The 15,795-nt window shown below is 35.5% G+C and overlaps 1 pseudogene; it reads right to left on the bottom strand.

Moving 5' to 3' along the window:
• Positions 1 to 2,947: 2,947 nt before the first annotated feature.
• Positions 2,948 to 14,405, bottom strand: LOC149249450 (metal tolerance protein 4-like; annotated as a pseudogene).
• Between the last annotated feature and the right edge of the window lie 1,390 nt (positions 14,406 to 15,795).

The following is a 15,795-nucleotide window of genomic DNA, read 5'->3' as shown; positions in this document are numbered from 1 at the left end:
TATTAATTTTTTATGATTTGAGATTTATCTCTAACCTCAAATAAATTGTAATGAACAAAAAAATAAAATTAGTTTATCATAAAATTAAGAAATTAGCAGTTAAGAGGAAATTTTCATTATTATTTAGAATATAAAATGAAATTAATTTTCCATTAACTCAATTCACCAATGCATGCTACAGGACTTAAATGTTTGATATAAAATCTTTAATATAAATTCATGGTAACACCAAATAATGAAGAATCATAATAAGAATTAAACTTCAAAATTTGTTATAAACTACAATGTAAATGATATCTTTTACAGTAAAATTTATGTTTCCATTTGAAAAAAAAATACCATACAAATGTATGGCTAATTATGATTTTTTCTCTTCCTTTCTCTCTTCTTTTCTATCGATGTATTATTTTTAACTAACATAACAATATTAGTTAACAATATTAAAGAAAGAATTGTTAATCCTCCATATATATGAAGATAACTTGTCAATTTCCCAAATATTAAGATAATTTGTTAACCAAAAATTCAAAGGAATTTTGTCCATCCTTTTATTCTTCGGGGTAGGAAGAGTTTTCCCTATGGTTGGATTCATGAATCAATGATGAAAATGTGACATCGAGAAACACTTTTAGGTTGTTTATGACATAAAATTGTGAACTTTTATGTTTTATCAACTTCTGTAGCTAGAAACACATATTTTCTTTGAGAATTTCATTCAACTATCTATCAATTTTCATTTTAATGTGATCATAAATAAGTCATCTGAAAGTACCATTTTGAAGAGGACACATAGAGGAAGTATCGAGTGAATGTTCAAATGATTTGGTGTTTCAATTTTGAAGTTATTGATTTTTCATTTCAGGTAATTTTCAAAAATCTAGAAATCTCCAGTGATAGAGTTTAGTATAAAATTATTAATAAATATCATTTCCTCATGAAAATGAATGAAACTTATGTCATTCAAAACTAGAATAAGAGTTGAATCTAATGGTACCAAAGGTGTCAGCTAACTCCTAAATTTGGCAGGGATTCACCTCCTATGAAGTAGCTATTTCCTAAAAATCATCGATTTTATTCCAATTTTCGTTGACCGAAAACTTTCAACAGAGAAAATATTTGGTCAAGAGTTGTAAGAACCTCTTGAATGAGAAACATAAATCTATCAGCTGAGAGTTTTTGCAACTCTGGTTTGTGTTAATCATACAAGGTTAATGCTACAAAAACTCTTAACCAAGAAAATTTAAAGCTCTTCGCTGAGAGTTTGAGCAAAGAATGCTTCCCTTCCCATACTCTTGGTCGAGAGTTTGGACAGAGAATATTGTCTTGCCAGTAATCTCGGTAAAGAACTTTATAAAATTTCATGCGAGAGGTTGGCCCTGAGAAAGCTCTCAACCGAAAGATTTGCAAACTCTTCACTGAAAGATTTTCAAACTCTCGGCCGAGAGTTTGGGCAGAGAATATTTCCTTCAGACGACTTGATTATTTATCAATCGACCTGCATTTTAGTGTATAATTCTTTTAGCTAAGAGTTGTATAAATATTCGACCAAAAGTTTCCCTTGAGAACAAAATAATAAAAGTGCAAAGCATGACAAACTAATTTAATCTTTGGAGAATTTTTTTGTTAAAGGTACTATAAACATTGTTTTCTTGGTATGGGGAAAAAGAGATGATGAAGCATAAAAACTATAGTTGAAGCAAGAACACTGATAGCTTGAGGGCATGAATGTAAAAATACACACAAGTATTTAATAATAATAATTTATTAATATATAAATTGTATAAGATGATATAAGATGCTTTTGAATGTCACAATGAGGCCCTGCTTTTATACCTCAACAGGTGACCAGGTGACCTTTCGTGAATGGGCATGTCTTTTAGACATGCCTTTTCGTGAATGGGCATGTCTTTTAGACATGCCTTTTCACTTAACTTAATCACTATTTAACCTAATTAATATTTAATTATTTAATATTTATATTTATTTTATTTATTAACTTGTTATGAATTATATTCATAACATAGCCCCTTCCTTCAGAAGCTTTGTCCTCAAAGCTATATTGCTGGCAACTATCTTCGCTGTTGTGTCTCGGCATATGGAAGGTGGAAGGTCTCTGTCACTACTGGCTCGCTCGTAACTCTATTTTGAGTCCAAGGTTGTTGTTGTTGTTTTTTTTTTTAAATATTGATTTTATTTATTTTTAGATACTGATTGATTTTTTTAATATAATTTAATTAATTAAAATATATTAATTAATTAATTAAATTATAATTAAATAATATATATATATATATATATATATATATATATATATATATATATATATATATATATATATATATATATATATATATATATATATATATATATATATAACTACAATCTATATATTATATAAATTAAATTGAATTAAATTAACTAAATGCCAGTTTTCGAAAAAACATGTTGACTAACATGCCGAATCGGAGAGGTTGCTGGACGGTTTGATAGTTGGTTGACCATCTGTCTTTTGGTGCCCGATCCAAAAGTCACCACCATCAACGCAACAGGACCTATGCTATAGTTGCCCCATACTATGTATTAACACAAGGAATAAGTGTCTTGAGCCTACTGGAGTAGTCACGATGTATCCCTTATATATACCGAGACCACATGAACCGATGTCAACCCTTCCCATTGACCTTTGAGCAGGGGCCACATCATTTGACAGCGGAGACGACACATTTTTTTAACAGTGCGATGTGTGCGTAGTAAGTTGCCAAATGAAAGTCCTGTCCACCCTTTCTAACACTAATTGTCGAGGCAAACATGGACAATGGCAGACAGAGGGACAGGACTAGACAAGGAGATGATGATTCATGGATAGTGATGTCAAGGAAAACGCAATGGACAACAAGCCGAAAGGGGTGTCAAGGACAACGCAATGGACAACAAGCCGAAAGGGGTGTCAAGGAGTGTAGGAGGTGTAGTGGCAAGTTTGGCAGATATATTTTAATGACTTTTGGGGCAGTGGGATGACATTCTCTGCCAACAAAGCGATGCCTAGCATCGTGGCTTGATTGATCCACCAAACAGCCACCACTTTGACGAGACCGCAGGATGGATCGTGACTTTGGAAGTCGTTCACACAATACGAGAGACTTTGCAAAGGCAAATCCTCTGGTATCTCTATATCTACCTCTACAAGGCATACAACACCAAAAGGGTATGCCTGGACTATATCTACACGCTGGATTAAAGGATCATGCTTTATAACCAAGTTAGTCATTTTTTGTAGCATTCTAGGAGGTGTTGTTTGTCCAACCAAAGATGCGGCATTTTCAAGAATAGTTGTAGACCAATTAATTACAGTATAAAGAGCAAGAGCAATTGCTCCAGCCAAGTCAATCCACCAGAAGAATTTATCACCAAGAACAGCTGCAACTAAACCAACTACATTGGTGACAAGATCAAAAATAGTGATCCTTTGCATAAGCTCATACTATCTCACTTTTAGAGGTTTTACAGTACAACCAAAGAGCTAATTTTACTCCATTGGCGAACAATATAATGATATATATTCATTCTAGCTATTAGTGTGACATCTTAGTAGAACCTTTGTCTTCAATCAACTTCCTAACAACTTCAATCCGCACTTGGAATCCTGGAGTTGCCATTATGGTAGCAAATACAATAATCCCAATAGGTTGTACCCTTAGTTTCCAAATTGGATACCTGTAGATGTTTATATTCTTCACTGACAAATGTGTGAACCATAGAATCCCTCCTACCATCAGATCTAACAAGGATTCCATTGTTGATGCTGCAATAGCTATGGATCCAGTTCTAATCATTGCATAAATCTTAAAAGACAAAAAAACTACATTGAAATATTGGATAAATTCAATACGATATTCACTACAGATTCATGTTGTAATTCCTGATTTTTTTCAGTACGTTTTATTGCCCTGCTTATGCATTATGCATAATTTAGTAGGCTATTCATGCACAACTGCATGAACCTCTATTTGGGATCTTTCAAGCTCTATGAACTCAAGCCATTGCTCTTTATTAAAATTGCCGTGATCAATGGTAACACTTTCACTGTCACAAGAGAATAAGTACAGTTGATTTGGTAGTAGGTGAGGGAATAGTTGTTCCTTTATCTCATCTACTGGCTGAAGTGTTCCACTTGCCAAAACAGTAGTGTGGGCTTGATCTACCATCTCTGTAGAAATTTTCTTTGCATCAAGCATAAAAAAACTTAAGGAATCCTTCTTTATGTTCCTCTAGACTAGCTGTGGTTGTCTTTGAAACAATAATTCTTCCATCATTGTCATCATTTGTTAATGCAAGAAGAAAATTTGCCAACGTGTGAAAACTAGATAGTGCGTTGCTTTCCACTCCAAGATTCCAACCTAAGTATGCTAAGATTGCAAAAGTTCACCCTCTGGAAAAATATGTTTCTCCACATAGCTGCTTAGCTTATGAATGATATTGCTTTCTTTCATGTAACACTGCAACTTAACCAAGTTGATATTGTCAATATCAAGTGAAAATAGGAACTCATTAATAGCCATAACTACATCATTTCTTGTCTTATTTTGTGCATCGATGGCACATTTATGTGCTTCTCTGACCATTCTATCTCGCTCTCATTCAGCATTCTGCAAAGCCTGAGCATTCCTTGCATTCTCAGATATGGTAGTGGTTGTGGAATCATGCAATGGAATAGATACCACATCATTGCTATCAATAACTGGCACCACCTTAATTGGACCAGATTTAGGCTCTTTCAGTTCCACTTTTTGAATGGAGACGACCATAGCAGAAATACTCACATCATCCCCACTGCCTTCAAATCATAGACCGTTGGTTTCCTCATGAAGAAGAAATGACTGGTTTGTACCTATAGTCTTATGTAGTTAACTTGAAACTTTTGCATCTTCCTCATTGTTGATTTTCTTTCGACATTCATTAACTTCTGCAATTTATTTTTCTAATCGCTGAAATGCTTCTTGAATACTAAATTATTCAACGTAATCAGGATGTGAATGTAATGGCACATTGTGCGGCGAACTACGTTCAAAGGCCCACATGATTATATCATGTGCCATGGCTCTGATACCATTGAAGCATAAAAACTATAGCTGAAGCAAGAACACTGATAGCTTGAGGGCATGAATGTAAAAATACACACAGGTATTTAATAATAATAATTTATTAATATATAAATTGTATAAGATGATATAAGATGCTTTTGAATATTACAATGAGGCCCTGCTTTTATACCTCAACAGGTGACCTTTCATGAATGGGCATGTCTTTTAGACATGCCTTTTCACTTAACTTAACCACTATTTAACCTAATTAATATTTAATTATTTAATATTTATATTTATTAACTTGTTATGAATTATATTCATAACAGATGACTTTTTTTTTTAATGAAAGAAAATGCCATATTTTATTGTTTTTGTATGAAAATTAAATATTGTTATTTTTTCTATGGAAAGCAAATATTTATTTTTTTCATATAGAAAAGGATATTTTGATTTTATAAAGTTTTCTATGAGATTTTTTTTGTTTTTGTTGTGGGGGGAGAACAAGCCGTATTTTATTGTTTTTCTATGGAAATGAAATACTATTTTATTTCCTACGGAAAAAAAATATTTTGGATTTTTTTTTTCTCTAAAGGGGAAGATATATAAAAATTATTTTAGATTAAATTATGAATCACCATAAAGAAATTACCCTTTGATATATTTGAATTTGTCTTGAATCATTTGTAGTATTAAAATCTTAAACTCATTTGTGTTGTTTTGGAATTAGATTTTATATTTCTAAATTTATGAAAATTGGAAACTAAAAGAATTGTAAATGAAAGTACGATCGAATTAGAACTTATTTAAAGGAAAAAAATGAGAAACTAAAAGCAAAGAGGATAGCACTAAGGAAAAATAGAGAGGCTAAAAGAAATGCGGATATATAAAATAGAGAGCTAGAAGGAGATGTGGAGGTACCAAATACAGAGCTTGAAGAAGATGTGGGAGTACAAAATAGAGAGACTGAAGAAGATGTGGAGGTACAAACTAGGGAGTTTGAAAGAGATGTGGATTTACATGGAAATGATGAGGAAATGAGAGATGTTGAGAAAATTGTCAATGAGAATATCGATAGTATTGGATCATATAGTTAATTGATCAATCAAGCCAAAATAGCTAGTTCATGGAAGGAAATTGAGTTCCCCGATTGTGGTGGAGATTCCAAGGCAGTGTGATAAGAAGTTGTAAACTAGTTTGAGTGTACAGGTGTTGCATGCAATCATATGATCAATCCTTGGGAAAATCAGATGATCAATCCTTGGGAATTGTGCAATCAATTGGAGGAAAATTCCTAAAATATAGGGGCTAATTCCTTAGGATTTGCGCAAGGAAATAGGGGCTCAAGCAAAGGCGGAAATTGACTAAGTCTCTATCATAGCTTCTCATTGAGAAAAGAGATAGGTTATTCAGTTATAGGTTGTGCTTTGAGTGGGTAAGCAATTGTAATACATTCTCTATTCATCCGATTAATGCAAAGAGGTTTGAGGGGTTTTTCCTAGTTGGGTTCCCCTAGAAAAATATTGTGCATGTGTGCTTTTTCTTATCACATGTTTATGAATGGTGTTCTAAATTATGAATTAAATTCCGCAAATAAGTAGACTAGTATTGTGTCTCTTGAGTTATATTAAAATTTCTTGAGCTATTGCAATTTTATCACCATATTTCTACATGCTATAAGAGCAGGATTCACATTAGAACACGCATTTCGTCGTTGTTCCTCGAGAGGTTTAAATTTGCAGCTTACGTGTAGCACGATCTCTTTAGAGTTGGGAGAATGACCTTCAATGGGCTAAGATTAGAGTATTCCTTGGAAGGAAACTCAAATTTCATTGCATGGAAGGATCACATGGAGGTTGTTCTTGATGACAATGGATTGCTAGAATATGTCAAGACAGAAATTCCAAAACTAGGATCAATTGATGTATAGAACCTAGGCCAATGGAAGAAAGATGTAACCAAGGTGAGGAGAATAATCTTAGAGGGAGTGCGAGACCATATTTTCTCAAATCTCCATGGGAAAGAAACTCCTTTCACAATGTGGAAGGAACTAACAGAGTTATTCGAGAATAGAAGTGACCATAGAAAACTGGCCCTCAAAGACAAACTTCAAAATATCAAGATGTAGAAGAATGACACTGTTCCACGGTACCTCACTAGATTTACACAAGTTCGGGATGAGCTTGGAGGGGTTGGTGTGAATGTTCCAGAAGCTGACCTCTTGAGCCTAACTCTTCTAGGCCTTCCCAAAAGATGGCATAGCTACCATGACTCAGTGAACAGGAGGGAGAAAATACCAAATTGGGAACACTTGTTGCCTAATTTGGTATAAGAAGAGATCAAGCGAAATACCAAAGATGGAACCTCGTCCAAAGGAGAGGATGAATAAAATTTTCATTGGGTTGAAGGCGAAAGAAGGGAAATGGGAAGAGATCTCAAACCAATCCAGAATCCAGCCAAGGGGGCAAGAAGAAAGACTTGTCCAAAATAAAATGCTTCAATTGTCATGAATTTAGGCCCTATGCTACAAAGTGTCCACACAAAATGTATTGCAAGAAGAACTCAGTTGGAGTAGCAGGTGAAGCTTTGGATTCACATTTTGAGCTTGACTTCACCCTTATCGCATGCAAGGCCAGCACTATGATGGGGAGTGTGTGGTACTTGAATTCAAGTGCCTCGTTCGACATGAAAGGGTGTAGAGAGTTTTTCAGTCACTTGGAGGAGAAAGATCTGCAGATGCATATTGAGTTCAGGGATGACGAAAGGTACATTGCTACCAAGAATGATACATTAACCTTTAAGAGGGAGTCGAGCTACCCTTTTCACCTCAAAGATGTAATGTTTATACCAGGCTTAAAGAAGAACCTCATCTCTGTAGTAGTTTTGGAAGATTGTGGTTATGATGTTATCTTCACCAAAGGGAAAGCATTCCTAAGACACATAGCCACTGGACAGGTGAAGCAGATCAGGGTTTGTCTGAAGAAATTGTATAAACTTAATGTGGAAGATTGTGTTGCATTATGTAGTAAGGTAGAGAAAGTGCAGAGTCATGGTGTCAGTGTTCTCTGACATAGGAGATTGGGCCATTTGTATCATGGCGCCTTAAAAATGATGTAACAAAAAACCACTAGCCTATTTGAAGGAGAACTTGAGCAGCAAGATGTATACAAGGGTTGTACCTTGGAGAAGTATGTAAAATCCACATTCCATGATCGAGACAACAAAGCACATGCGGTCTTGGAAAGAGCTCACTTTAATGTTTGTGGACCTTTCTCTACAACCTCCTCTACAAGACATAAATATTTTGTTATTTTTATTCATGATTTATCAAGTAAGTGATGGATCTTCTTCATGTGGAAGAAGGATGAGGCATTCTCAAAGTTTGTGGAATTCAAGGCACTAGTTGAGAAAGAGACCAACAAAAAGGTGAAGGCTCTGAGGAGTGACAATGGAGGTGAGTATGTTTTGAATGACTTCAAGGATTTCTCTGTGAAAGAAGGCATTTGAAGAGAGATGATGACACCCCACAACCCACAACAGAATGGGGTAACTGAGAGAAAGAACCATAGCTTATGGGAGCTGTGAGGGCTATGTTACATGACCAAGGTCTTCCACTACATTTGTGGGAAGGGGCATGTAACACAAGAGTCTACTCGCAAAACTAGAGTTCTCATCGAATTATTGGTATGATTACATCAAAGGATGCTTTTTTAGGGAGAAAGTTGGATGTGTCTCACTTTAGAATTTTTAGTGCCTCTATTTACTACCATGTCTCCAAAGATTTGAGAAAGAAAATTTAGTCGACAATAGAGTTGGGAGTTTTTGTAGGTTACACTGAAACTCCATGTAAATACCGTGTGTACCTCCCTTCCCTCAAAATGATAGTTGTGTAAAGGGTTGTACAAATTGATGAGGAGAAAGTGATGTGGTGCTCTCTTGAGAGGGAGCTTCAGATCCCACTAGAAGAGCAGATTTTTGCTCCAAAGGAGGAGTCTAAGGAAGTTGTGGAGCAGTAACAAATGGAGAATTAGAGAGGAAGTAGAGTGGAGACATCCAGTCAAGCAAAACCATCTAGAGAAGGTAGAAAAAGAACTAGGGAAGTTAATAGTTTGGTGCAAGATGTGAGAAAGAATGTGGGAGCTCCTTGAAATTTGTGCAGGCAAAGGAGATCACCTGAGAGGTACTCTGGATACATGGATCTAATGACTGAGCTTGTAGAGACTAAGCCATCCTCTTTTGAGGAAGAAGAAGAGAAACCTATTTGGGCTGATGCAATGGTGGAGGAATATGAATCCATAATGAAGAACATTTTTTTGGAAGAGGTCCCAAGACTGACAGATACATCATTTGTGGGTTTGACATGGATCTTCGAGGTGAAGCATGCAATAGATGCAAGCATAAAGATATATAAGGCCATATTTGTGGCCAAAGTATTATCTCAAGTTGAGGGAATTAAGTATGAGGAAACCTTTGTTCCCATAGCAAGGTGTTCATCCATTAGATCAATTCTTGCATTGGCTACACAGATGGGGTGGAAGATCCACCAGATGGATGTAAAAACAACATTTCTCAATGGTGTTATTGAGAAGGAAGTATACATCGAGCAACCAGAAGGTTTTGAGACATTTAATTAGGAGTCACTTGTCTGCAGACTAAAGCGGGCATTGTACAGTCTCGAATAGATACGTCGAGCTTGGCACAACAGGATCGACAAGTATCTCACTAGTTTGGGATTCACCTAAAGTGAAGCGTATCAAAACCTCTATCATATTTTAGTAGAAGGTGAATTACTTATGATTATTTTATATGTTGGTGATTTAATATTAAGAGGTGATGAGCAACTTATCAACTCTTGCAGGGATGACCTTGCAAGGGAATTTGAGATGAAGGACATGGGTTTTGATGCACTACTTCCTCGGGTTGGAGTTATGGCAAGGTGATGAGGAATTGTTTGTGTCTCAAGGCAAGTATTCTAATAAGATACTACAGAGATTTCATATGGAGAGCTGTAAGCCCATGGAGACACCTCTAGCGACCAACTGGAGGAAGGAGAATGCCAATTCAGGTGAAGAGGTTGATGCTACCATTTACTGGCAGCTAGTGGGTTTACTGATGTATCTTGTGAAAATACAAATGTGTGCTATGTAGTCAACTAGCCGAGCCAAGTTATGGTTAGGCCGACCAAATTGTATGGGAAGGTAATAAAGCATGTCTTGCGACACTTCAGAGGCACTATGCAGTATGGATTATGGTACATACAAATAGAGGGAGTGAAGTTGTGTGGATTCACATATGAAAATTGGGAAGGGACTCCATCCAACCAAAAGAGTACATCAAGAGGAATTTTTTAGTGTTGTGTCCATAGTGGTTTCTTGGTACAACACGAAGCATAGATTTATGGCACTCATCTTAGTAGAAGCATAATACATGGCTGCAAGTCAAGAAACATGTGAGGCGATATGGATGAGAAAGATACTTGTGGGATTGTTTGGTCAAACGATGGATCCAACTATGATCTATTATGATAATCAGAGTTGCATTAAGCTCTTTGAGAATTTGGTATTTCACAATTGTTCCAGGCATATAGATATATGATATCGTCATTTATGGGACTATGTGCAAAGGTGGATAATGTTACTATAATACATTCCTACAGAGGAGAAAGATGATGATATCTTGACAAAGGCTTTGTCGAGAGGGAAGTTTGAATTCCACAGATGCAGGATAGGGGTGGTTGATAATGCCTTTCTTGCTAAGAGGGAGTGTTGAGAAGTGTAGCAAGAAAGTCTCAATTTGACTTTGCCTTGGTTAAATTAAGAAAATTTGAATTTCCACATCAGTAGACAACTTGGAGGCAGTTAACTTGTGTGACATGGCTCTTGTCACTTAGCTCAATAAATTCAAGTTAGAGGGCTTGGATTTCAATTAAGCATGTGTGATTGCTAAATTTTAGTAATCAAGGTTAGTTATTTCCAGTTGTGTTCAATTAAACTAGTTCTAACATGTAATGGACCTAGTGGAAAGTTATTTGTGTGGGACAACATTCTAACTCAGTGATCATCAAGTTAATTAATCAATCAACTCAAAATAAATAGCGCATGCAAGGAATTCGAGTTCCTCAGCTATGGTGGAGATTCCAAGGTAGTGTAATAGGTAGTTGTAAACTAGTTCGAGTATACAGGTGTTGCATGTAGTTAGATGATCAATCCTTGGAAATTGCTTAATCAATTGGAGAAAAAATCCTAAAAAATAGGGGTTAATTCCTTAGGATTTGTGCAACAAAATAGGGTCTCAGGCAGAGGAAGAAATTAACTAAGTTTGGGTTAGAGCTTCTCATTGAGCAGATAGATAGGTTATTGACTTGCATGTTGTGCTTAGAGCAGGAAAAAAATTATAATACATTCTATTCATTTGATTAATGAAAAGAGGCTTGAGGGGTTTTCCCCAGTTGGGTTCCCCTAGAAAAATATTTTACATGTGTGGTTTTTCTTATTGCATGTTTGTGCATGTTGTTCTAAATTATGAATTAGATTCCGCAGATCAATATAGTAGAATTGTTTCTCTTGATTTAGATTAAAATTACTTGAGAAATTGAAATTCTATTACAATATCTCTACAATATCCCATAGGGCATTTGTAACTTCCCAGGAGTCAAGGAGGCGATCTTTCGTCTCTTGTTGATTTTTTAACATAAAACACCATGGGGGGCCTTCAAAACCTCTTTTGGTCAACTTATCCCAAGTGAGGATTCGATGCTTTGATGGGAGCCAATTAAAGGTGGATGTTTCTGACCATAGTCTAGAGAACCATAAGTTCTTCTAAAAGGGATTAGGATTGTCTTGAGATGATTGCTACATTAATAAATATGCCTCTTTGACTGAGTAGGATCCCACACTTTTGTAACCCGAACACAAAGTGTTTGATCCTTCTTTCCTCCTGATGGATATGTTGTTGAGTTCACTCCACATATTTTGATCCTCCCCCCCTTGCCATAAACTTAGATGCTACCATTGACAAATAGAGGTGTTTTAATTTTCTAGCCAATAGTGGTGGACTAAAATTCTTCATGATCTATGGGCATAGTCCTAGCATAATGGGAGTTGAAGGTTGTTGGCTAAGCTATGATTTTGCTTCTAGGAGTCCTCCTAGAATCTAGTAGTTTGACCATTTTGGATTTCCTAGAAGCTATGCTTTTCGATTATGAATTTGTTTTGACTAGCTAAGTTCCAGATGAGGGAGCCTTGAGGAGTAGAAGGTAGTTGACTGATATTGTTCTTTTCCTAGTCTTTAGCATATTTCATGTGCCATAAGTGCATCTATGGCTCCGATGTGCATTTGACCAATATCCACTAGAATTTTGTGCCCATTACACAGACCCAACCCCCCTTCCGCTTTTGACATGCAGAGAGTGTCCAATTTGACAAGCAATAACTTTTGTTTGAAATTGTTACCACCCCATAAGAAATCTCTTTGGAGTTTCTTAATGCCTTTTAGAACCCACTTGGGCGCGTTGAGGTTAGAAAAGACATATAAAAACATGGACTAGAGGACCAATAGGAGGAGGAAAAGTCACCCAATAATGTTTAACAGGCAGAATTTCCAACTATCTAGATTATTGTTGAGTTTATCTCGAATATCTCTCCAGCAATAGTGCTTAATGATTGCATCAGTAAAGGGAGCAACTAAATATTTGGAAGGAAGGCAGCTTGGCTTAAATCCATAATTCTTATAATGATTCTTTTAGTAATCTAGGAGGTATTAAAGAAGAGGATTTTTTACTTTTCTAGGTTAATACTATTGTGAGAGGCTACTGAAAAGAGTTGTATGATGTCTTTCATGGTTCTGGATTCCTGAACAAATGGGTGGTTTAAAAGGAGAGCCTCAACAAATTGTTAATGGGTCAGAGGTGTGTTATCATGAAGTACCAGGCCTTTCAAGGTGTGAAGCTAAGAAGCAACTTTGATGGTTCTTCCTAGCCATTATGCCATGAGGATGAAGAGAAAGAGAGAGAAAGGATCTCCTTGTATGATGCCTCAAGAGTGTTTGAAGTTTTCAAAGTGCCACTCATTGATTAGAATATAGAAAGCGCCTATGGAGACAAGAGACATAACAATGTTGGTTCATTATGCACTAAAGCCAAAGGATAGGAGGATTCCATGTAGGACCAATTTAGTTTGTCAAAGGATTTGGATTAAAGTTTTGTCATTATTCAGCTTGCGGAGTTTTGAGCGTTGAGGCACGCCAAATTATTTAATATTCTTGTTTTATTTAGAACTGAAAATGGGAATGAGAAAGCAGATAGATAAATAAAAAGTAATGTGCACGACGTGTTGGAAAGAATGTGTAACCTATATACTTATTCACAACCTTTTGCCACACCAGTGGTATAACCGTGAATATTACATTGTGGCATGGATCTTATGAATGTTTTGAAAAAGAATACATATCCGTAGGGTAGAGCGGGCGGATGAATCGCCATCGGCTGCAATTAACTGTTTACGATCCTGCAGTTGGTGCGGATCTGACCGTTGGTACCAGTGAGGGGTTTGATGTTTCCCATGTTTATCATGGCTCGCTGGAAATCATTAAAAAACGTTGCAGGATTGGCTGCATAGGAGTGGACAATGGAGGCTATAAAAGTGTCCCCACCCGAAAATAGTTGTTGATCGGAATGAAGTAGTCCTCTCTTTGTCAAACCGGGTGGAACTACCAAAATCCAGAGGCGACAAGTTGTTATCTCCTCCAGAGGTGGGACACCTCCCCTGCATCACACTCGCATGTCGCCCATCTATGGTCGTATTTTCGTTGTAGATTCTGTTTCTGAAAACTACGCAGCGTGCCTGTCCTATGGTGTGAGCGCCTGTACAACATATATAAATGCCGCCGATATTGTTAATTATAATTGTTCCACAGCTCAATATACCTATAGGTTTAGTATTGATATACTCGTGGACCGAGGGGGGTGTGTATGTGTAGTGCGTACCTGAAAGTGCAACCATATCTCGAGGAGAAAGCCCTTGATTTTGAAAGGTCGAAACAAGTCGATTCACATCAAATGCTGGATATGGAATATCTGTATTTGCGGTGTCTACACTAGCGCTTGTGGAGTCCCTCCTTCCCAGTACCACTTCCCCATAAGGGCCTGCGCTCTACACAATATATGCATATTAAGCCTTAATTGAATGTCTTTAATTATATAATCATATTGAAGAGTAGTGTATTGATATTGATGAGGTTATATTATACCAAGGCCACAGAATCTCGAGCAACAATGGTGAAAATATCGGTGCAGGATACAACACCAGGACATGCTTTTTCCACCATGGATTTGATGGCGTCTAATGACTTCAAAACCTCGCGTAGAGTTGAGTTTACAGCTCACATTCTTATCGCTTTGAAATGAAAAGGTGTCATCCAGCAAAATGGAAACATCACACCCGTGCTCACTCAAACACTCGTATGAATTACTATTTATCTTATTTTTCATGAATAATGGGCTGACGTGATAATCTTTCAAATTATATGGGTGAAAACATGAAGGTCACTTTCAAAGTGATATAATTTTCGCATATAGATTCTGATTGACACGCTTCATACACAGTTGGATAGGTTTCTGTGTGAATAATAACATGAAAAGTTACGATGTTATATCCAAAAAAAACATGGTTTGATACCTCAACACGCTTCTAAAAAATTTCAGGCCTTCTTTCACCAAACTAGATCCTGCCAATAAAAACTTATTCCTCTAAATTTTTTTTCACTCCAAATTCATGAACATCGATAAAAAACACTATCCAATTCAGACCAAAAATATATTAATCATAATAATCTAACCGTTAAAAAGTATAATATAATTAATATAATAGTTTAACGATTAAAAAAATTATATTAATATAATTACACATTCAAGTCAATTAAAAATATATTTGGTAACATCAAATTCCTATATTTTAATATCTCTTTTTATTATCTTTTATTTCCTAAAATTTCCATTTATCAATTACATTTTTATATTATGAGTTACATTTTTATATTAATATATAAACTAGATATTATGGATTTTTTTTAAGAAAAAATATGAATTTTATTAAAATAAAAATTTAATTTAATTATATTAATATTATATTCCTATGGATGAAATTAGACTAAAAAGTATAATATTTATTTAATTTTTAAAGCCATAATCCATCCCATTTCTCTGGTGCATATTACTGATGCAAAGAATATAACAAATAACCAACACTTACACTATATTTCCTTATTAGATTCCACCTAATTTCCACCTCAAGTGAGCTTGAAAATTTAAAATTATTACTTCAAATAACCAACACTTAAACTATATTTCCTTATTAGATTTCACCTAATTTCCACCTCAAGTGAGCTTGAAAATGTAAAATTATTACTTTCTTATTTTTGATGTCGATCTACTCAAAAGCATTCAAAGCAGGAGAACATGAAATTATTACTTTCTTATTTTCGATGTCGATCTACTCAAAAGCGTGCAAAGCAGGTACTCATTGGATGCGGAGTTTTAGTATGCATCCAACGAGTGTATAAACTTAATATTTGAGTAAATCTACAAGGACATAAACAAAAAATACAATTTAGAAAAGTAGAATTATTTTATTCCCTCAAAAAATATTGCCCCTAGGGATGAAATCATCATCTTTAATCTTATTGGTCCTTTTAAATTTAGTTTTGTTCCTACATTTTC

The sequence above is a fragment of the Pinus tabuliformis genome, chromosome 7 (assembly GCF_031772625.1).
Source record: "Pinus tabuliformis cultivar Carrire ecotype Pingquan chromosome 7, CPIR1, whole genome shotgun sequence".
In the NCBI taxonomy this organism is placed as follows: domain Eukaryota; kingdom Viridiplantae; phylum Streptophyta; class Pinopsida; order Pinales; family Pinaceae; genus Pinus; species Pinus tabuliformis.
The sequence above is the reverse complement of the archived record's forward strand: the minus strand, read 5'-3'. Positions and strand labels throughout refer to the sequence as shown.